This window comes from Lontra canadensis, unplaced genomic scaffold (assembly GCF_010015895.1).
Source record: "Lontra canadensis isolate GAN:19392208 unplaced genomic scaffold, GSC_riverotter_1.0 scaffold27, whole genome shotgun sequence".
Classification (NCBI taxonomy): Eukaryota; Metazoa; Chordata; class Mammalia; order Carnivora; family Mustelidae; genus Lontra; species Lontra canadensis.
The window spans coordinates 13964213-13988156 of record NW_022631021.1 but is presented as its reverse complement, the minus strand read 5'-3'; the positions used below and the strand labels follow the sequence as shown (position 1 = coordinate 13988156).

General features: G+C 36.8%; 2 pseudogenes; both read left to right on the top strand.

Annotated features, from left to right (window-relative positions):
• The first annotated feature begins 8142 nt into the window (after positions 1–8142).
• On the top strand, positions 8143–8226 carry LOC116871786 (annotated as a pseudogene).
• A 13470-nt stretch (positions 8227–21696) lies between these two features.
• On the top strand, positions 21697–21853 carry LOC116871791 (annotated as a pseudogene).
• The last annotated feature ends 2091 nt before the right edge of the window (positions 21854–23944 follow it).

The following is a 23944-nucleotide window of genomic DNA, read 5'->3' as shown; positions in this document are numbered from 1 at the left end:
ATTAGAAGGCGAGTTACAGTGAAAAGAACATTTTATTTGTTTCTAGGAGAAAGAATGGCAGCATATCCATTCTTGGGGCTCAAAGAAGTCACAGAAGTCAGTCACTGAGTTAAGATCCTAATTAACTGTAATAGATGTGAGAGTGTACCCATTAAAAAGTATTATATACATTTTTGATGTATTTATTACCAAAACAAACCAAAAAGAGAGGTAAGGCTTCTTCCTTTCTGTGAAGCGGGACTGGGCCCAGGACGACGCCCCTGCCCCGGTTTCGGGTCCGTAGCTCCTCAGCTCCGCTAGCCCGGCGCGCAGTCTAGGACCTGCCACCCTATGTACGGGCGGGAGTCTGTTCAGTCTTCCTCGCTGGTGCGCGCGCTCCCCTGCTGGCTTTGGAGAACTGGATACGCTGGAAGCGGCATGGACCAGGCGGGCGCCATGCCAAGCATAGAGCGGGAGACAAAGCTGGCCAGTCCCCTAAATTAAAAAAAAAAAAAAGGGGCAGGGGGCAGAATTTAGCAATAAGGAGCTTTGGGATTAGCTTAATTTGGGGTGTATTTCTGTTATTTGCGAACTGTTTATACCATAAAACTGGGGAAAGTTGTGATGTTTACTGGCAAACGGTGATCTAAAAGACGTGCAGAACACAAAACACTAATGAATGTAAAACAAAAACTGTATAAGAGAAATCAAAATATAATTTTGGGAAGATCCTTTAAATAATGTCAATTTTTGGAAATTGTGTGTAGATGGAAAAGATGCAGATGATGTAATATACAACCATCATGATAGTAACTGAATTTTTGCATTCAAAATAAGAGGACAGTACTATTTCCTATGCTTGTCTGGTCAGACCATTAGTAAATGGCAGTCTTCTGACTATCATAGTAACAGCCAGCAGCAAGGGAATTTGCAGAATTATCAAGCAAGAAAACTAGAAACAAGAAAGTTTGACTTCAGTAGAAACAACAAAAACAATGCAATTTATAAAGCCTGGCCAAATTGAAATGGTCCTAGACAAGAATCTGTAGGGTATAAAGAAGGAAGAAAAATTGTTTAGAATGTAGTAATGGGATGCAATTAGGGAAAAGAAAATGTAGGTTGAATATCAGAAACAATTTCCTAACAGTCTATTAGACTGTACATTAGTTTCTCAGGGGGAAGAAATGGAAGCCTCATTGCCTGAATCATTTAGAGCTAGACTGATTCCCAGAGGGTGTGGCAGCTCAGAAGGAAATGAAAAATGTAGAGTCATGAAAGTCAGTCTAAGTTAATTTTGTAGCACAGTAAAATGCTGTTCTAGGTATTGGAATGGGTCTAAAACCACTGCAAGGGACATATTCTGTCACTTTGAAATGAATGGTTTACCTAGCCGTGTAGCATCATCAGCGTCAGATAGAGTCAGCTCTCCCATAAATCCCGTACTTTTTCTGGGCTGAGTGCTAGCACAGACAGCAGTAGATGCCATTAAAGTGCGGGGGGAAAAAACATCACAATACGGCTGTAGCTAGTACCAATCCAAGAGGCAACAGAGCTGATTTAGATAATCCAGTGCTTCAATAGATACTTATTCTCCCCTCTTTCCTCCAAGACCCCACTGAAGAGGATGGACTCTTAGAGGATAAACACCTCCAAGACTGAACTCCACACTTAGAAGTGCTTTGGGGACCAGCTTGTATTTTTTTTTTTTTTAAGATTTTATTTATTTATTTGACAGACAGAGTTCACAAGTGGGCAGAGAAGCAGGCAGAGCCCGAAGTGGGGCTCCATCCCAGGACCCTGGGATCATGACCTGAGCCGAAGGCAGAGGCTTTAACTTACTGAGCCACAGGCGCCCCAACTTATGTTGTTATATTGAACTATATTAGTGACAGTGGTTTGTTATTTTAGTCACATGTAGTGTTTCTTTTCAATGTCTTTTAATCTTTTTAAATTTACCTTTCTTCTTCTTACCACCAAAGTTAGATTCTGTATTTCTGATTAACGCTTACCTCCCCAAGATTTTCCAGATAGTTTAGGATCCAGCCAACATTAAAACAAAATAAGATGTAAGTTTGTTAATATAAGACACCAATTTGACTCACAAAGGAAGAAAAACACAAGCTTCCCATTAAACTGTGACAGTACTTTAGCTCTTAGAATTTTTATCTTACACTTATTGAAATAGCTTTTTAAAGATTACTTTGTTAAGGATGTTTTACCATAAATCATAATTGTGCATATTTTAAAATTGGTGAAATAAATTGCTTAACATGTTTTTAAAACAATTTTACATTTAGAGTAATTTTTCTCCATCCCTTTAAACCCAGAGTTGTTGGTATATATCTGTTTTGTCATAAGATATGGTCTTCTGTGCCATCAAGAGAGCATTACCAGTGCAGCATTTCTTTAAAGAGTGCACCACTATAACCCCGGGATTTCCTCATCAGCTACTGACACCTGTTCCACAAAATTTGTTGCTGGCACTTTCTTTTTTGGTATGTAATAGTCAATAGAAAAAAAGATAACATATCTTTATCTTCTCATAGGGACTTTCTCCTTTAATGCCAACAAATACTTTGGGTTTTGATGTCCAAGAAAAGAAATAATAGAACTCATTGCTTTTAGGCAGAAATTTGCTTCTGGACTATTAAATATATGTCCTGCTGCGGGGCTTCTGTGTCTGAACACACAACTTTTCATTTCAGTGCAGAATCATAATGTAATTTTTAAAGACATTTTAAATGATAATTAAATGTACCACCTGTAGTACTAACATAACTCAATTAAAATGACAATATGAAAGCCATGACCATATTTACTTATGTGCAGGCAATGGCAACTGTGTCATTACTGCTGCCTGATTGAGAATGACAGGAAGATCTAAAACACTATGTTTCCCTGAAAAATCCCCTGGTCTTTTTTTTTTTTTCTTCAGTTTTGTGTTATTTAAAATTTTATTACTTTGAAGTATAATTGACATACAATATTATGTTAGTATCAGGTGTACAACATATTGATTCAGTAATATTGTACATAAGTCAGCACTAACCATGGTAAGTGTAGTCGCTACTGTTACCATACAAGGTTATTACAGTATTATTGACTATATTACTTTTTATCCCTCACTTATTTTGTAAGTGGAAATAAGTGACTCACTTACTTTACAACTGGAAGTTTGTACCTCTTGATTCCCTTGACCTATCTCACCCATCCCCCAATCCTCCTACCCTTTGGTTAACCAGCTTGTTCTCTGTATTTAGGAATCTTTTTCTATTTGCTTGTTTGTTCATTTGTTTTGTTTTGTAGATTCCACAATAAATGAAATCATATGATATTTGTCTGATTTATTTCTCTTAGCATAATATGTACACTCTGGGTCCATCCATGTTGCTATGGTCACAAATAGCAAGCTCTTCTCTTTTATGGCCAGGTAATAATCCATTATATGAGTGTATCCCATCTTCTTTATCCATTCATCTATCAGTAGACACTTAGGCTGCTTCCATATCTTAGCCATTGTAAATAATGCTTCAGTAAACATAAGGTTGCATTTATCTTTTGAATTAATGTTTTTGTGTTCTTTGGGTAAATACCCAGAAGTGGAATTACTGGCTTATATGGTATTTCTGTTTTTAATTTTTTTAAGGAACCTCAACACTGTTTTCCATTGTGGTTGCACCAACTTACATTCTTACCACCAGTGCACAAGTGTTCCCTTTTCTCTACATCCTCACCATCATTTGTTATTTCTTGCTTTTTTGACTAGTCATTCTGATCAACTTGAGGTGGTATTTCATTATAGTTTTGATTTGCATCTTCCTGATGTTTAGTGATGCTGAGCACCTTTTCATGTGTCTGTTGGCCATCTCTATGGCTTTGGGAGAATGTCTATTTAGGTCTTCTGCTCATTTTTTAATTTAATTGGGTTTTTTTGTTATTGTGGGGTTTTTTTGGTTGTTTTTTGTTTTTGTTTTGTTTTTTTTTTGTTTTTTTTTTGTTTGTTTGTTTGTTTTTTGCTGCTGAGTGGTATAAGTTCTTTATATATTTTGGATATTAACCCCTTCTCAGATATTGCTTGCAAATATCTTCCCTCATTTAGTAGGTTTCCTTTTCCTTTTGTTGGTGGTTTCCTTTCCTGTGCAAAAGCTTTTTATTTTGGTATAGTTATATTATTTTATTTTTGCTTTTGTTTCCCTTGCCTGAGGAGACATATCCATATATATGTTGCTAAGGCCAATGTCAAAGAAATTACTGTCTGTGTTTCCTTTTAGGAGTTGTATGGTTTTAGGTCTCACATTTAGGTCTTTAATCCATTTTGGCTTTATGTTTGTGTATGGTGTGAGAAAGTGGTCCAGTTTCACTCTTTTGCATGTAGCTGTCTAGTTTTCCCAACTGAAGAGAAGAGACTGTCTCTTCCCCATTGTATATTCTTGCCTCCTTTGCCATAGACTAATTGGCCATACAATTGTGAGCTTATTGCTGGGTGCTCTATTCTAGTCTATTGATCTGTGTGTCTATTTTTGTGTTGGACCATACTGTTTTGATTACTATAGCTTTGTATTATATCTTGAAATCTGGGATTGTGGTACCTACAGCTTTGTGGTTTTTGCTCAAGATTACATTGGTTACCTGGGGTCTTTTGTGGTTCCATACAAATCTTAGGTTGAATCTCCTGTTCTTCTAGCACTTTTCCCAGGCTTTATTCATGTTAACTGGAAAATTCCACCTATCCCTGAGTTATAACTAGTTACTAGGAAGGAAGCCCACTGATGTCTTCTTTCTCAAGGGAAATTGTACGCTCCTTTTTTCTTGTTCATGGGAACCATCTATTTGATAAAAACTCACATATTAGAGTGCTTGAAACTGATTGCCATTCTTAAAATTTTTGTTGTTTCTGGTCTGAGGGACTCTGTCCCCTGTATAATGGCTTTGAAGCAGTTCTTCAGTGGCTTTTCTTCTTACCATACTCAGCTAATAAAGACCAACCTTCCATTCCTTTAGATCTTGGTGATTTCAATAAGTATCATTAATTTTAAAATGATTTATTATTTTAGAGATGTTAAATTATGGGAAAATCTATATCTTAGAATTGATGCAATAAAGTATATGTCAGTACATAGATTTTCTTTCATATTCATTTTACTCCAACTGAGTTAGGTACCACGTCTGTACTGGGATTCTATTGTCGTATAGTGAGTGTTAATTTGGATGTCACTTTCTTCCTACCTACTGAAGGATTAGGATTAGTGCAGACACAGTGTTTATTTTGTTTTGTTTTTGCTTCTTTGTGACTAGATACCATAATCTTTATTCTTCAAAGTATTTTGGAGAGTTACTAATATTGCTAGGGAGTATGTATGCTCACAGTCCTATAAATCCATGCTACCTGTTTCCAGTGAACAGACATTTATTAATTACCTACAGTGTACCATATTTAGTACTAGGCACTATAGAGAATGATGAACAAGTTAAGTAGTTCCTGACCCCACACTGTCTACAGACTTGTTCTACACAAAGTCTCTTTGGAATGCTGAGGAGCTGTTGAGTGACCTGGACAGCTACAGTATCCCAAGACATGCTCCTTAAAAAAAAGTCTTATTCATTTGAAAGAGAGAGAGAGAGTGAGCACACATGTGAGTGGGTGGGGAGAGGGAAGGAGAGCGACAAGCAGACTCTGCACTGAGTGTAGAGCCCAACTCAGGGCTCTTTTCATGACCCTGAGATCATGACGTGAGCCAAAAAACTGACTGAGCCACCCAGGGACCCCACAAAGATATGTTCTTAAAATTATTAGGAAAGTGGACCTAAAACAATACCAATAAAAATGTACAGGAATTGACTGCAGTCTGCATCACTGTAACTTTGGAATTATGTGTGTGTGTGTGTGTGTGTGTGTGTGTGTGTGTGTGTTTTATTATATTAGAGGATAGAGAATACATCCAGAGTTTTGACTAAAGAGCAAAGGACCCAAACAAAGCCTTTGGAAAGAAAGCACTATTGATTGTATGTGAGCATCTCTTATAACCATGCAGAACCTCTTCTTGAAGTGAAGGAGCCAAACTTTGAGGTCAATAGAATAATTTTTCTGGCCTCTGTACACTTTAAAGAAATTAATAGAGAGGAAAATATACCTAGTTAAATTTACCAGGGAAGTGCTTTTAAGAGACCCAAATAATCCCCTTCGAATCATTTTAAGTTTCAAAAGGATAAGTAAATTGTTAATTGAATGTTTAATTAACATTTATTGCTAGCATATTAGGTTTACACGAGTCACATTGAATAATACAGTAGAGTTGTGTTCTTGTTACCATATGCGCACTTTATAGCATATTCAGTCCCCATATATAATCAACACATATGGTTTGTTTATACCCATTTTGTAACACTTGGAATATAATTTCCCTATTTTAAGTAATTATCAGGGTTTATAGTTCTATCACTACTTTCACCAAATTCAGTATGAATTTACTGAGGAAACTAAGTATAAAGTACTTTGCTAACAACATTGTGAGAAATATAAAGACGAAATAGGTGTAGTTCCTGATGCTGGTTAAAGCATTCGGCATCTGAAAAGGGAGGGCAGGTATAGTTATGTGCCTCTCTGTGCCTTGTGCAATGCTAGGCACCAGAGATACAGAGAAGAGTAAGAGATGGTTTCTGCTTGTCAGCAGTTTAGCTTTATGGGCCATTAGAAAAGTCAGAAAGTAATAGAAGGATGTTGAAAGGACCAGAGTCAAAAGAGAGAGGCGTATTTGCAGAAATGAAAGTGGGTTCAATATCTATTAAAAATAGAATGCAAAAGGTGAGAGAAATGCCTGAAACTTAAGCCATGTAAGCAGGCAGGGGTCTGGCAGTCATAGTCTTCACATGATAAGAAGTTTGTAAGAGAACTATGGATAGTCATTGATGGATTTTAAACCAGAGAATGGCAGGGGGACCTTTTAGTTTTAGGAGAATTATTCTAGTAGTGGCAGAAGAGACAGAGAGACTAGAGATTTGAGGGAGGTAGAGCCCCCCATCATTGAGCTAATGAGTGCAAGAGGTGGGAAGAACACAGAGGTGAGGATTATGAAGTCTTCCTAATAGCTCCTCAATCTTGCCCCTTTTTTGGGCATTCTCTATCTCCAGGCCAGATAATATCATCTCTGCTTTTGTATGTAGCTTATTTCCATTATTCCCTCATTAAAACAAGATTATCCTTTCCATATTGAATATTATGCAGTCCAAATCTTGGAGGAAGCTGGTCTGACTAAATTAACATCTTGATACAAGTTCTAGAGCCATATATCAAACTGTGTATTATTACCTGGATATCCCAAAGGTTGACCTGTATTTAAAATGGCAACCTCCTATAAAAAACAGACATACAGATAATGGAACTGAATAGAGAGCTCAGAAATAAAACTACACATACAGAATCAATAATTTATAACAGAGGAGCCAAGAATATGTAGTGGGGAAAGGACAGTCTCTTCAATAAATAGTGTTGGAAAAACTGGATAGCAAAATGCTAAAGAATGAAACTGGATCACAATCTTACGCCATACACAAAAATTAAGTCAAAATTGGACACGAGATTTTAATGTAAGACCTGAACCTATAAAACTCCTAGAAGAAAATGTAGGTGGTAAGCTCCTTGACATTGGTCTTGGCCAAATGATTTTTTTGGAAAATGAAGGCAAGGAAAGCAAAAATAAATAAGTAGGATTATATCAAATTAAGAAGCTACTACACAGCAAAGGAAACATCAACAAAAGGAAAAGACAACCTACTGAATGGGAGAAAATATTTGCAAATCATATATTTGATAAACAGTTAATATAAAAAAATGTATAAAGAACTTATATACTCCGCTCAGTGGGTTAAGCCTCTGCCTTCGGCTCAGGTCATGATCTCAGGGTACTGGGATCGAGCCCCGCATTGGACTCTCTGCTCAAAAGGGAGCCTGCTTCCCCCACTCTCTCTGCCTACCTCTGCCTACTTGTGATCTCTCTCTCGTCAAATAAATAAATAAAATCTTTAAAAAAAAAGAACTCATATACTCAATACCAAAAAACAATCTGATTAAAAAATGAGCAGAGGATATAAATATACATTTTTCCAGAGAAGACATACAGATGGCTAGTATGTACATGAAAATGTGTTCAACATCACTAATCATCAAGCTTTGCGCAGTGGCAGTATCGTAGCCAATGAGGTTTATCCGAGGCACGATTATTGCTAATTGAAAACTTTTCCCAACATCACTAATCATTAGGGAAATGCAAATCGAAACAACAATGAGATATCACTTCATACCTGTTAGGATGGCTGTTTCCAAAAAAAAAAAAAAAAAAAAAAAAATCAAGAAATAACCTGTATCGGTGAGGATGTGGAGGAAAGGGAACCCTGTGCACTGTTGGTGAGAAGGTGAATTAGTGCAGCCAATGTGGAAAACAGTGTGGAGTTTCCTCAAAAAATTGAAAATGGAAATACCATATGATCCGTCAATTCCACTTTTAGGTATTTATTTGAAGAAAACGAAAACACAAACTTGAAAAGATATATGCCCCCTTGTTAATTGCAGCATTATTTATGACAGCCAAGCTAAGGAAATAACTTGTGTTCACTGATAGAAGAATGGATAAAGAAAACTGTGTGTGTTTTCTTTACACACAGTGGAATATCATTCAGTCATAAAAAAAAGAGTGAAGTCCTGCCATTTGTGACAGCATGGGTGGTCCTTGAAAGTATTATGCTAAGTGAAATAAGTCAGAGACACAGAAAGGCAAATACCACATGATCTTACTTATATGTGGAATAAAAACAAAAACTGCAACAATAACAATAAAGCAATCTCATAGATACAGAGAACAGATTTTTGATTGCCAGAGACAGGGACAGAGTGAGGGTGGGTTAAGCAGGTAAAGGGAGTCAAAAGGTACCAACTTCTAGTTACAAAATAAGTAAGTCATAGGGATGTAATGTACAGCATGACAACTATAGTTAATAATACTGTGTTGCGTATCTGAGAGTTGGTAGGAGTAAAACCTGAAGTACTCATCAGAAGAAAAAAACATTTTGTGACTAATTATGGTGACCGATGTTAACTAGACTTACTGTGTTGATCATTTTGCAATATATACAAATATTGAATCGTTATGCTGTATACAATATAATGATTATATTATATAAGATATAATTTATGTAGTATGCATATATGATTATAATACACAATATAATGCAACAATATAATGTTTTATATCAATTATATCTCCATTTAAAAAAATGTTTTAAACGATAAAATGGCCAACTACCAATCCTTGTCTTTTGTGCATTTGCTAAATTCCAGGCAATGTGCTAAGCCTTTGATACTCCCTGTTTCATTTTGAAAAATCATGTTGAACTTGTTAAAGAACTAGGTCTAGTGAGACCCTGTAGTTCTCTCTTGGTTCCCGCAACTATGCTGCCCCAATTTCAGGTCTAATATATCATTATCATAAACCATAGTCTTCTTTCTTTTAAGTTGGTGTGATAGTTTATTTTATGTGTCATTTTAGTAGCAATTTAATCCAACACGAATCTAAGTGTTGTTGTGAAGGTATTTCATAGGTGTGGTTAACATCTACAAACAGTTGGCTTTAAATGAATCGGATTACCTTTGGTAATGTGTGTCAGGTTCATCTAGCCAGCTGAAGTTCTTAAGAGCAAAAACTTGAGTTTTCTCGGAAAAGAAAGGGTTATGCTTCAAGACTGTAACAGATCCTGCCTCATTTCCAGCCTGCTGACATGCCCTACAGATTTCTGACCAAGATAGCAGCAGTTCTTGCCTGTGCTTCTAGACTGCTGGACTGCCCTACAGATTTTGAACTTGCCAGCTCCTACAATTACGTGAGCCAATTTCTTACGAGAAATCATACCTTCACCTTCTGGTTCTGTTTCGCTGTGAACTCTGACCGATAAAATTGCCTTTTAGTTTTGCTTTATCTGTCTAGTCCCAGTGATTTTCTAAGTAGGAGGGTGAAGGGGTAAAATGGGAGGGCTACTCGACCTATTCCAAGCAAAGGGTGGCCATGGACCCAAAGATTGAAAAGGTTTGGAATTAATTTATCCTGACAGTAGTTCCTGTACTTTTTTTTTTTTTAAAGATTTTATTTATATATTTGACAGAGAGAGATCACAAGTAGATGGAGAGGCAGGCAGAGAGAGAGAGAGAGAGAGAAGGGAAGCAGGCTCCCTGCTGAGCAGAGAGCCCGATGCGGGACTCAATCCCAGGACTCTGAGATCATGACCTGAGCCGAAGGCAGCGGCTTAACCCACTGAGCCACCCAGGCACCCCAGTTCCTGTACTTTTTACTACCTGAATCTTCTTACTAGTTTTATCATGTGGTCTGTCTTCATATCTTCCCATTGGATATAACTCTTCATGGGAAATACAATCCATTCTCATATGCTAACTACATTATGTTTTCATGTTCTATTTGTAGCACTTGTCAAAGAATAACTTTAGTTATGCTTAGTTATAGAAACAAGTAGCTTTTCACACCTTTTACATTCATATGCTGCTTATATACATTGAGTTCTAAATGACAGGTATTCAATGTTCCAATATCCGTATGACTTTTTAAAATTTAATATTTTATTTTGTAAGGTAAAAGATTCACAACCATCCCTGAGTAAAAACCATGGAGGCTTTTCTTCCCCTATGACTTTCATCTCATTGCTACTTTCAGAAGCAGGCAAAGTCTTTTATATTCACTGAAACACTGTGGGTAATGATCCTTAAAAATTTTAGTCATTCTCTCTAATTAGTGCCTCCCCAGGGAGGAAAGGGGGACGGTGAGGGAAAAATTGACTATATGGGTATTCTATTGATTAATGCTGCTGAAACAGGAACAGACAACAGGAAGATAATTTTTAAATTACTAAATTAGTTAAATGGAAACCAATCTGTTGACTCATATTCTATTCAAAGGCAGCATAACCACTACTCTGCATAAATGATTCAGAACGCCTGTATCATGACTGGTATAGTGATAGATTTTTTATAGCCTGTTTCAGTGGCAAGAGACATAAAGGAAAGTGGAGTTTTGAGTTCTAGTCCTGACTCTTCCATAAGCTTTGAGCTATGATTCCATGTGCATTTCAAAAACTTCTCATGGTGATTGGCTTGTAAAGATAAAACTACAATGATAGATATAATACTGAAAAGTAGAATTGAAGAAATAGAAAGCCTTAGAATTAGAAAATTATATGGTATAAGGTGCAACTCAAGCCTCACTCCTTGCCCCTACCATTTTCCAGAAATAATAATTCTTTCTGAGAACTTAAGTTACTCTGCATATAGTAGAGTAGACCAGAGCTTTGTAAAGTCACTTTAAAGGAAAAACAAATACGCTCAACTTAAGAACTCTAGTTAAGAAACTTTGACTGTAAATATTCAAAGGTGTGAAACTTTCTAAAATAAAAGTATTATCATCCAAAAAAGATCTAGATTTTTTTCTGTTTTGTTACTTGAGCTGAACACTATAAAAAGAAAAGTTCCTGAAGTTAAAATGTCATCAAAGTTGGCTTCATGGGCATGTGACCTGTGCTGTTGGACCAACTCGGTGCAGTGCTCAGAGAGCCCCACGCTTGGTTTATTGATCTGCTGAGAGTATCTTGAGATTCTTAACTGCATCTCTGAACGTGTGTTCTTTTTTTTTTTTTTTAAGATTTTATTTATTTATTTGACAGGGAGAGATCACAAGTAGGTAGAGAGGCAGGCAGAGAGAGAGGAAGGGAAGCAAGCTCCCCGCTGAGCAGAGAGCCCGATGTGGGGCTCGATCCCAGGACTCTGGGATCATGACCTGAGCCGAAGGCAGAGGCTTTAACCACTGAGACACCCAGGCGCCTCTGAACGTGTGTTCTGTAAGTGAAATCCAAGCGGATGATGGGGAACATGTGTCAGTAGAGGGCATACGTTTCTGGCAAAATGTGTGTTTGCCATTCCTTGTTGCTCCATTCAAAAAGTGTGTTTGGGATGCCCCATGGGCACAGAATTCTTGTGGTTTTAGTATCCACTGAAGTGCAGAGAGACTCCAAACAAAAACAAGGGAAGGGTGTTCTATCAATGACTGAGTAAGTGGGGGCACTGACAGTCTGGGGAAACCGCCCTTTCTGTCTGATCCAGAGCTTGCTTCAAATGCAGAAAGAAGGCAATGGTATTCTAAGAAACATTAATAATAAAAAGCTACCATATCTCTTCGTATTCTTGTTATATTTCCTAAATTAGTCAACCACCTACGATAAAAAAACATATAGAGGAAAGGGAAAGAAAGAGCAACCCATAGTTCCTTTTCCTTTAAGTTTTTCCTCACCCACCAGCAAGCCTGAAGTAGACAGTGTTAGAATATATGCATATCAAGAATTGAAATAAAAAACTTGAGTTGCTTCTATGTTGTGTATCCTTTGTCTGATAAGAGCAAAATTCATACACCTGTAGGAACCAATACACAAGTTGTGAAATTTTGGTGATTCTGCATATGAGTTCAATGGTCTCATATTTGCATTTAAAACTGGCATTTCACAATCAAAGATGAGGTGTAAAACTCACACAAATAATGAAAATTTCTAGTTTATCTTTACTTAGGATGACAGTAAAGAACAAATTTATTTATTTATTTATTTATTTATTAAAATTTTTATTTATTTATTTGACAGAGAGAGAGAGAGATCACAAGTAGGCAGAGAGGCAGGCGGTTGGGGCGGGGGTGTGGTGGGGAAGCAGGCTCCCTGCTGAGCAGAGACCCTGATGCAGGAGTCCCAGGACCCTGAGATCATGACCTAAGCTGAAGGCAGAGGCTTAACCCACTGAGCCACCCAGACGCCCTAAAGAATAAATTTAAAAAGCAGTGAGATACCATGACAAATTGTGAGAGAGACCACAGAAGGGAAAAAAAAAAATCAAAAAACAAACAAACAAAAAAATCCAACCCCTTTTATGTCATTTTTTGGTCAATTTTTTCCTGCATTTTGAATAACAAGTCTCTCATTTCCGTTTTGCACTGGGTCGTACAAATTATACAACCAACCCTGGATGTCATTAGCTTTTCTCATTCATCCTCACTCTTGGCTAATACAAAGCTTATAAGGAAAGCTCTTCTTGGCATTCATATCAATTGCTTTTCTATTGGTCTCGCTCCAATCTCCCATTCTGATACCATGAGGTCCATTTTTTTGCAGGTTGCTTTGTTTGATTTTTCTTTCTACCTAAGTATAGGATGATGCACTTAATTCTTTTAAATTTAATCATGTTACATTTCCCATTGGCAAAATTGATTTTCTATTAATAACTGCTAACAAAATAGAATTGAACTGTGAGGTAGGCCTTCTTGCTTTGGCACGGGGTCTGTCTTCTCTTCAGAAAAATCTTTTCTTAAATGTAGTGTTTCCTCCTGCAAGAGTTATTTCTTTTTTTCTCTTGTATCTTTCTTTTCCCCCTAAGATTGAGAAGAATTTTCTTCATAACATTTTGGATTACTCCAGTGACACACATGGTGGCTATTACTTGTCTCATATTCAATCACCAACTAATTATATGCATGAAATATAATTCAGCAGTTTTCCAGCTGGGTACACCAGCCAGAGATGGTAATCTTTAAGGAGAACTAGTACGGTTTTTCCTGCTGCAGTCCACCTAATAAAAAACTCCAAAATTATTTCCAAATAATATTAATAAAATATATATGTGCCTTTACATTGTAACTGGGTGTTCAGTGCCGACTGCTTACATACATATTCTTCACCTTTCTTTTTCTGGTACATTCGTGAATTTTTATTTATTGAAAAAGTAAAAAATGCCCTCAGCTATACAAATGTTATTTAGCAGTTTCTTAACAGTTAAGTAACTGGTGATGAAGCACCAAAGCTAGTTCTTTATCGAAGTAACCTTTGCTTAGCAGCCAGTAAAAGAATTCTAAACATACCTGTTGTGTAAACTGGCATAAGCTGCTCAACTCTGGGCTCTGCTCTCCTCATTTGTAAAATAAAAGTAATAATAGAACCTAATTTAAACTTCTGTTAGAGGAATGCCTGTCACACTATAAGCGCAATAAACTCCTTCTAGTGTGCCACTCCTATACTTGGTGCTCCTAACTGTTGTTGTTGTCACCGTCACCATGTGTAGTTAATAGCCACAAATCTCCCCCCACTTCCTGGCTAACAGAAGTTGGATTTGGAAACAAAGAGGTGATATTTTTTCACCTCAGGTTTTGGGCTGTGATTGTCTTAGGCAGTAATAATGATGCTATTTCTCACTCTTCCTTAATTTGCCTGTACTACTTGCAACTCATGCAGCCAAAGGACCTAAGCGAGGCCAGTAAGCTCTAAGCAGGAGTTTTCTGATGAGGTTTCTGAGAAGGTATTTAGATTACCTTGTGAAAGGGGACAGATGTGGCTGAATTAGACCCGTTCGGTGGCCTCTTACCTCTTGCTGCCTTCTATGAATATGGACCTGATGAAACAGCCTTCTTTCTACAAGGCTTTAGGAAAAAAGCCAACACGCTCATCCAGGACAAGCAGAGAAATAGAAAAGGTTTGTGTGTCGAATTACATCATGGATCAGTGAGGCACAGTCTGGATACATCCTGTGCCTGCTAAGAAACACAGAATGGCATCCTATTTAATACTTTGGCTACTTCTAATAGCTTATCATTCATGATTTTTCAGGTAAAAAATTTTGCTCTCAGTGTATAATTCCAATAGCATATAGTGCCTGGGACATAGAATCTTAAAAATAATTTCAGGGGAAAATGAATTATATCTAATCTATCTCCTTGATGAATTTAAGTAATTTTCCTAAAAAATTGGCTGAATACAACCTTACAAAAAATTTCCAAATGGTCTCACTATTGTCTACCCATTGCTGGATCTGCAAATGTCATTTAATTTAAATAGTTAGATGTTTATTTTTAAAAAGTGGTCTTCAAACATGGAGCTGTGGTTCTCAACGGAGGGCAACTCTGCACTGGCAGGGTGGGGAGACATTTTCAGTTTATCATTCTGGAAGGGGGCTACTAGCACGAAGTGTGTAGAGGTCAGGGACCCTGCCAAAAACAAACATCTTGTAATGTACGATACTGTACAGTACACAGGATTCTCCCTTCTCCCAACAAAAATTGTCCTGCCCAAATGCCAGTAGTAGCAAAGTATTTGCATAGGATTTAGCTTGTGTCCTTGGGACTGTTAAAGGACTGCATAAGAAATATTTTTCTTATTAATTATACTTAATAGCCAGATTCTACCTGTGGCAGTTCTAGTGCCAAATTTCAAATATCTTGACAGTTTTTTTTTAACTGAAGGTATACAAATAAGTTTTGATTCCATGACTGTAGATGAGAGCAAATTACTAACCTGTAACTACACAGAATAAAAATCCAAGATAATATACATAGTGAGACCATCCTAATGTCATAATGACAGCTTTTTTTACTGACTAGTAAAGAACTAATGCCATTCTTTTTGCAACCTTATCCTTTGAAATCTCATACCCTTATGATTCGATAATATGTGTAAAGTTTAAAAAGTAAACTACCTATATCTTAAGTGTATCTATTGCCAAACATATTTTCTATTAAGTAAATGGTTAGTAAAAGCTTATTTTGCAGCGAAAATTAAAGAACCTACCATAATCTAATGCAACTCCAGAATTAGAACCCCAAGCTTGGGGAGTCAAGTTTGCTAATTAATGTGTAGTTCTATCTAAGATATACAAATATTTTTCAAGATTAACTTTTTCAATATATTTTGTCCATTTTTGTACTTTTGCCTGCTTCTGGAACAACAAAATAATTCTATTTTAGTTCTCCTAAAAAAGTGATGGTATCATACAAAGTATAAGTGCTCTTTAGTAAGGAGCTGGGCTACATTCACCATTCATTATTTTATGACCCCGGAGGCACTGTCTTAGAATTTTGTTTAATGGAAATTGCAGGAAGGACTAAATGAGATTTTGCAGGCAAAAAAAAGTGCTTCACCCCCTACCTGGCACAGAATGAGGTTCTCAAGAATGCTGTTACTTTTTCCTCTCTGCTTTTGGTATTTTTGCTCCAACAGAATTTTGGTATTTTTGCTTGTGATGATTCATGACTCGTGGTCATGTCTTAAAACCTACCTTGTTTGACTGAGCAGCATCTGTGTTTCAAAAGAGAGAATAGATCCCTGATGTTCTTTTTTTAATCTATCAATTTTTATGTTATTGATTTTGAATATTCTGCTCATTAGACACAGACAATTTACTTTTAATTGTCTGGACATGCTTTGGATTAAGTAATGGATTAAGACAGACAGACTTACTTTAAACAATACATTGGAATCCCACAACTGGAATTAACATTGAAAACAAAGAGTGAGTGAAATCCTTTCTTCAACTCTGAAGGTCTTTTCTTCACCATCAATTTGAAGCATAACTGTTTTCCTGCTTTATGTTTGTAAGAATGAACTTTAATACTACCAAGTGCATCGCAGCGCGTTCAGAATGATTTCTTTGTCTTGTTGACTTCAGAGGTAATAACGGAGATGGAGTTAAATAGGCCACTTAGGAAAATGTCTCCCGTTTTAGATTGTAACATACCACTTTGCTTTCCCTTGAAAGTCAAGCAAAGCCTTATGTGGTAAGGTAAATTGAGAGAAGCCCAGCTAGTGTTAACCTGCTTCATGAAGATCTAATGACATACTCGCTTCTTTGCTGACGACACTTTTGTCAGCAAGAAAGTGCACGATTGAGAGATACAGGTACTCAGTGTCTGTGTGACAGCTAATGTGAATCTTTCCTAGGTACATAGCAACAGACCTTTAAATAGAATTCAGCAGCTCTTAAATTAAGAACAAGAAGACTTATTTTACTTTTTCTATAGTCCCATTGTTTTGTGATTCAAACATTAACTCATCCTATCTTATATTGAAGCTATAGCCAATAAAGAGCAAAATTTTACCAGCATCCACAGGGCTTTGGAAGGTTCTAGCCTCATTTCACAAATGAAGCTCCAGGCAGTTTACTCAACTACCTTCTTAGGACTAGAAGCTGTGTCCCCTCCACCCTCCTCCCCCCTTTAAAATGAACAGTTTTAAAGTCCTATGTGTGTATTTCAGTTGTGAACAGGCACACTCTCTGAACAAAACTAGGTTGGAAGCAAGCTTGGAGGTTTGTCTCGATTAAATTCAGATCTGCTTTTAGATTCAAAATGACCCCATACGTTCAATTTCAGAATCACCTTCTTTGTTTGCTGTGTTGTGGATTAGAGACTGCCTTCCCTGAGATTTTCGTTTTCCTTTTTGAGTATGCAAGTGACATTTTCCTGTTCATCCGAAGAATGAAGTAAACCCGATTAGATTTGTTCTCCATCTGGGAGCAGGAAATTAACTTTGAAAATGATTTAAATCTCTTGCCTGGGGAGGGACTTTTACTGCCCTGAGTTCAATAGTTCAATTTGACAGAAGCCTTTGCCAGATTTCTAATACATAGTTGTGTTTAAAAAAAGGATGAAAATGAGGCTGCTTTAAATTTCATTAACTGAATTCTTGTATCAGGCCAAATTTGGAGACCTGTCAGATTGAAAAATTTGACCCAACAAACCTTTTAAGTAGACATGTATTATAGTTTCAAAGAAGAAGAAATACAGGCTTTTGTAAACTGAGAGGACATTCTCAGGTCTGACAGTTATTCCTTGTAATTTTTTTTTATTATGTTGTAGCCATAAGAACAGATAGTGCAAATCTGAAACTATGAAGACTGGAGTTTATTTTGGTAATCAAACAAAAGAACAAAATTATTCTGACATATTTTTAATAATATACATAATAAGTGTGCTGAATGGTATCTAGTCAAAGATGGCAAGATGTTCATAGAAATAACCTTATTTTGAATTTTTATATCCAAACAGATGCCAGTTTTGGAATTTTTTTCTTCTCATTTGTTTATTTGCACATATTCAGAATTAACATTGCTGATCGCAATGTTATGACTATTTATCACACTCTCACATACTCTTTTCTGTTTATATATACATCATTCTCTATAACTGGGTTTTCTTTGCTTGGGATCCTTTGTCCCATGTCCTGAGAGTAGGATTCCTGTTGTTGTCTCCATGCAATCACACTCACAGTGTTTTCCCCTCACACCAAGGCGTTCTTGTTCAGTATCTGTCAAGCCGATATAGTTAGTTTAGGCCACAGTAGGCTGTGGCAGCAAATGACCCTCAAGTTTCTATCTTTTTTAGAAAAAAAGCTTTGATTTTTGCTCCTATCATCTATAATTGGGAATTGACGGCAGTCCTACTGAATGCTATTTTCATTCCATGACCCAGGCAGATGGGTCAGTTTCTAATGAGATGTTATCAAATTTATGGCAGAGAAAAAGAGCAGAGGTAGAGTGATAAGATAACTTTTAAATCTTCTGCTTGGAAGATTAAACATCACTTCTAAGATTTAATTGACCGTATTAAGTCATGTAGCCAAATGCAATGTCTATGGGGCAGGAAATATAATTCTCCCATAAGGAGTGGCTTAATAGGGAGGGATCTCAGATATCTGAAATAAATGTGACTAAATCACAAATAAAATATTTTTACATGACCCAATATATACATGTACATATAAGCCAGTGCAAGGAATATGATAGGTGCTCAATAAATACTTGTTGAATTGATAAATGAGTGAATATATTTATTGATAAAACATTAGTACATTATGATATACTCTGATGTTTCTATTCCATTGCATTCTTTTCTATTGTATTTGATTTCATTTTGTGAATTGTTAATCATGACCCACTAAGTTGATTTCATGATCTACAGTTTAGAAACCCTAATAAGCGAATGTCAGACTAAAAGCAATATTATTCCCAATCCTTACTTTCATTCTTAAACTTGCATAAGAAAATTCTTAATGGCATGAAAGTTTATGGTGAGTTTGAAGAAGGTCAAATAGTCTAAGAAAAACATAGTCAGAAATATGAGAAAGTTACGGCTCTTCATGACCAACTAACTATTTTTTTTAAAGATTTTATTATTTATTTGAGAGAGAAAGAGCACAGAGGGAGAGGGAGAAGGAGCAGAGTCCCCACTGAGCAGAGAGCCCAAGGTGGGGCTCAGTCCCGGAATCCTGAGATTATGACCCAACCTGAAGGCAGACACTTAACCAGCTGAGCCACCCAGGTGCCCTGACCAACTATTTTTTTGTCTACTAGATACATCAGGTCTGTAATTCTATCTTTTTTAAAAAGCTAGTGAAAAGAAAGCAGGAAAGTAGTGGAAATCAGAGTTTCATTTCATAAACAGATCAGATTAAAGGTTAACAAATTCCCTATCTCACATGTTTATTAGATGAACTTCCTATGCCTCCCAAGTATACTAGACTGATTTTTCCTCTTTTTCAAATTTTTCCCATTTGTGATTTGCCAGGTACCAGTCCTATAGCTGTAAAACAAACTAGCCTCAATTTCCTTATCTATATAAATAAATTCATAATACTCACCCTCTGTGTCCATTAGGAAATATATTTTGCAGCAGGTAACCAGAAAAAGGTATAATGTTTTCATCACATAAGAACTAATAGGATAAGCCAGAGCAGATAGAGTGTCCCAAGAATATTGAGGCCAAGATCCCCGTGTCCCTGTGGTATTTCCTCATGCTTGCAAGATAATTGGTAGACTTCAGTTAAAGCATCCATAACATCAGGCAGGAGGCATGAGAGACAATGAAAAAGAGACAAGCCTACATCAATAGTAGCCCACACTTTTCCAGAGATTCCCCAGCAGAGTTTGAATCACATTTCAGTGGCCATAGATCATATTCATATCATGTGGCCAGTTCTAGCTGCAAAGGAGGCTGGGAAATAAGCTGTGCTATTGCTACCTTGAAGAAAATTAGAGTTTCAAATAATGAAGAAGGGGAGAATAATAGTTGCCAGCCACATCCTCTTATGTCTCAGGGTTGTTGAGGAAATCAAATGAGGTATAGGTGTGTAAGGACTTAAGAACTATCAAATAATCATGAGCAAGTAAAACAGAATTTAGAAAAAAGTAAGAAACATACAAAATTAAACTTAGCTAACTAGCTGTTCCTGACTTAAAAATTCTTAGAAATTGCATCAGGCTGGAGGAGATTATGCGGGGTGAAATAAGTCAAGCAGAGAGTCAATTATCATATGGTTTGGTTTCACTTACTTGTGGAGCATAAGGAATAACACGGAGGACACTGAGAGAAAGAGAGGAAAAAGGTGTTGGGGGAAATCGGAGCGGAGATGAACCACGAGAGACTGTGGACTCTGAGAAACAAACTGAGGGTTTTGGAAGGGAGGGGGATGGGGTGTTGGGTGAGCCTGGTGGTGGGTATTAAGGAGGGCACGTATTGCATGGAGCACCGGATATGGTACATAAACAACAAATCTTGGAACCCTGAAAAAAATATAAAAATACAAAATTAAGAAAAAAAAGAAATTCCATCAGGCAACACACACACACACAGCCATTCATACACATACATGCTGCTGCATCAATGTATATATAAATGTTTAGTCATCTGTGTGTATATGCCTACATATATTATTTATAGATCATTTATACTAGTTTCAAATGAAGTTTCACACGTATGTAAATGCACCTATAAATAATAATATATATACAATAAAACAACTGAAAAATCAAAGATACATTTTTTCCTTTTAATTTTATGTATGGAGGATTCAAAATCTTCCACAATGTGATACTGTGAATTTATTTCAGAACCTCCCACTAAAGTGCTTATCATTTATGTGGCAATTTTGTCTTTTTCAAGGAGAATTTCTTTTCTTTTTTTTTTTTTTTTTAGATTTTATTTATTTATTTGACAGGCAGAGATTACAAGTAGGCAGAGAGGCAGGCGGGGGTAGGGGGGTGGAGAAGAAGGCTCCCTGCTGATGTGGGGTTCAATCCCAGGACCCTGGGATCATGACCGGAGCCAAAGGCAGAGGCTTTAACCCACTGAGCCACCCAGGCACCACTTTCAAGGAGAATTTCTCACTGAAAACTTGGAATGTACAGATTAACAAGTGGGGACAGGTATATACACATTCACCACAAAATTCATAGGCAATTTGTAAAACTCAAAGAGTTCTGAAAATTTGAGCATTGGCTCTCTTGGACAGAGAAACAACACTGAAGGAAGGTATGATAGCTCTCAGGTATATAAAGGTGTGTTATACAGTTAAATAGCAATTATTCTATTAGTTGATAAGGACAGAACATGGTATAATGGGTTGAAGCTGTAGTAAGGAGTGCTCTTTGAATAATAGGGGAAAAGGTAATGGAAGCTTCCAGAAAGGTATCTTATTCCACCCACTGAAGATACTTAAGGAACAACTTTATTGATATTTTGGAGTCTTTCTGACATAGCAGAAGGGCTAGTATATTTATATCCCGTTTGTACTTCTGGACATTTGATCTCAGTTTCTTCATTATTGTTATTGTCTACTAGATCAATTTTATATTATTACACTCTAATTATAGCAAGATAGTATGTGTGAAGACCCTTCATAAAACTACCAGATACTGATACAAAAATATAAACAAATACAGTGTAATATTATTATGATCATACTGTAACACAAAATCCTGGACTGAGGTAGTAGTGTAAAGTAGTTATTTTCTAAGCATAGCTGTGGATTCCTGGTGGTCCCCAGACTGTTTCAGTGGCTGGTTAAAAGGTTTTCACAATAATATGAAGCTTTGTGCAGTGGCAGTATCATAGCCAATGAGGTTTATCCGAGACGCAATTATTGCTAATTGAAGATGAATTTTCAGTTTTTTACTATGTTGACATTTGTACTGATGGTGCAAACCAATAGTGGAGAAAACTGCTGGCACTTGAGCATGAATCAAGGAGGTGGCACCAAACTACTAGTAGTTGTATTTTCTGTCACCATGCACTTGCAGTTAAAGGACGCACATGTGTGTGCGTGCGCGCGCGCGCGCACACACACACCCCCCCCCCCCACACACCTGTTTTACTTAGGGATATCCCTAAGTAAAGCAGTGGATATTATTAACTTTATTAAATACCACCCTTGGAAAAGCAGTGGTTATTATTAACTTTATTAAATACTGACCCCTGAGTTACATGTCTTTTTAATATTCTGTAAGATAAAACTGGGGGAGGGGGTTCTGATAGCACTTTCTTTGCACACCCAGGTTCCTGGTCTGTCTTGAGGAAAGCACACTGTGCTGTGAACTGAAATAGCTTCATTTTTAACTGAACTCCTTCCTTTTCCAAAAGAAAAATGACAAACTATGGTATTGAGAGGTGGGGCAGACATTTTCTCAAAAATAAAGTGAGTCTATCACTTCAGGAAAATAAGTAGGTTTGTTAATGAATGTATTTGAACTTTAAAATGAAAATTAGAATTTTTAAAAACTTGCATTTGCCACCATTAATTTGACTACTTTCCAGTTTTTACTGACTTTTCTGACGAGATAAGGAGTGATATTAGTGCATGTGATTTTTTTTTTGATATTGCATAATGAAAAGGCAGTATTTGGAAGCTCTGCATAACTCAGTGAAACAGTATTTTCCAACTGACCAAAGTAATTGGTAAAAGATCCATTTAACCTATAAGATACGATGGATTTTTAATGTAACAGTACAAAAAGATCATTGTAAGAAACATGGTTTCTTAAAAGTTAGTTGCCTAGCTGGATCTGAGACTATCACTTGTCCTGTTTTGGTGAAGGGTCAAAGAAGAGTATCCACAATCATCTAAAAAGGTTACTAAAATACTTCTCTTTCTTCCAACCACTTATCAGTGTATGGCCAGACTTCTCTCATATAGCTCAAGCAAAACAATATATAGCAATATAATGAATGCAGAAACAAATAGGAGGATCTAGCTGTCTCTATTAAGGTGTTCATTCAATTTATAAAAATAATAAAACTCTTCTTATTATATTTGTTTTGGAAAACATAGTAATTGTTCATAAATAATATGTTTTCATGTGAAACTGTCATGGGTTTATTACTGTTATTTGTAAGTAGCTTAATATATAAAAAGTTATGAATATCTGTATTTTATTTATTTTTAAAAGACTTTATTTGAGAGTGAAAGAGCACAGCAGGGCGAGGGGTAAGGGGAAGACAGAGGGAGAGGGAGTGGGGAGAAGCAGGCTCCCCACTGAACAGGAAGCCCATGTGGGGACTTGGTCCTAGGACCCTGGGATCATGACCTGAGCCAAAGGCAGGCACTTAATGGACTGAGCCACCCAGGTAGCCCCACTAATTTCAAATATAGTATAAATCAGTTGATGTAATCACATTAATTTATAAGACTATCAAGGGCTTCCAAGACCAAATGTTTGTGAACCACTGTTACAAAGAAACTATTAAAACACATGGTTTAACTTTATACCGTTATTTAATACATTTTAGACTTTGATCCATTTGTCACTTTTGTGTTCTTCCTGACATCACAAACTTTGGTTTCATTCTTTTGGTCTCCACTACTTATTTTTGCCGTTCAGGTAAGAAGACTGACTCCTTTAGCTCCCTGTGCTTCTTAAATCATGATGATCCCCAAGGACTTTGCATTTCTCACTGTGTTTCACATTACGTTTATAGTTCTTTTCTGACAGAATTGTGTGGTGAGCCAGAAGCCACGTGCCATGGTGTGCTTATAAACCCACCCTGAGGGGGGAAAAAAAGTCCTGATGTGAAGCGCTTGCTGATGCCTTTAAGCCAGCAAGCTAACGTCGCTCCCCATGGAGCAGGAGTTGGGAAGAGATGTGAACAGCAGTGGCTCTCCTGAGTGGCAGGAACTGGCTCCAGCCTAGCCTCGGCCCACGGCATTACTAGCAGCAAGTGTTTCTATCTTTCGTCTTTTAGAAAAGATAATTCCACATCTTCCTATTTTCATTTAGAACATACCTGTTCTGACATCTCTGTCAAAAAATAGAGTCTTTGGGTTTTTTTTTTGTTTGTTT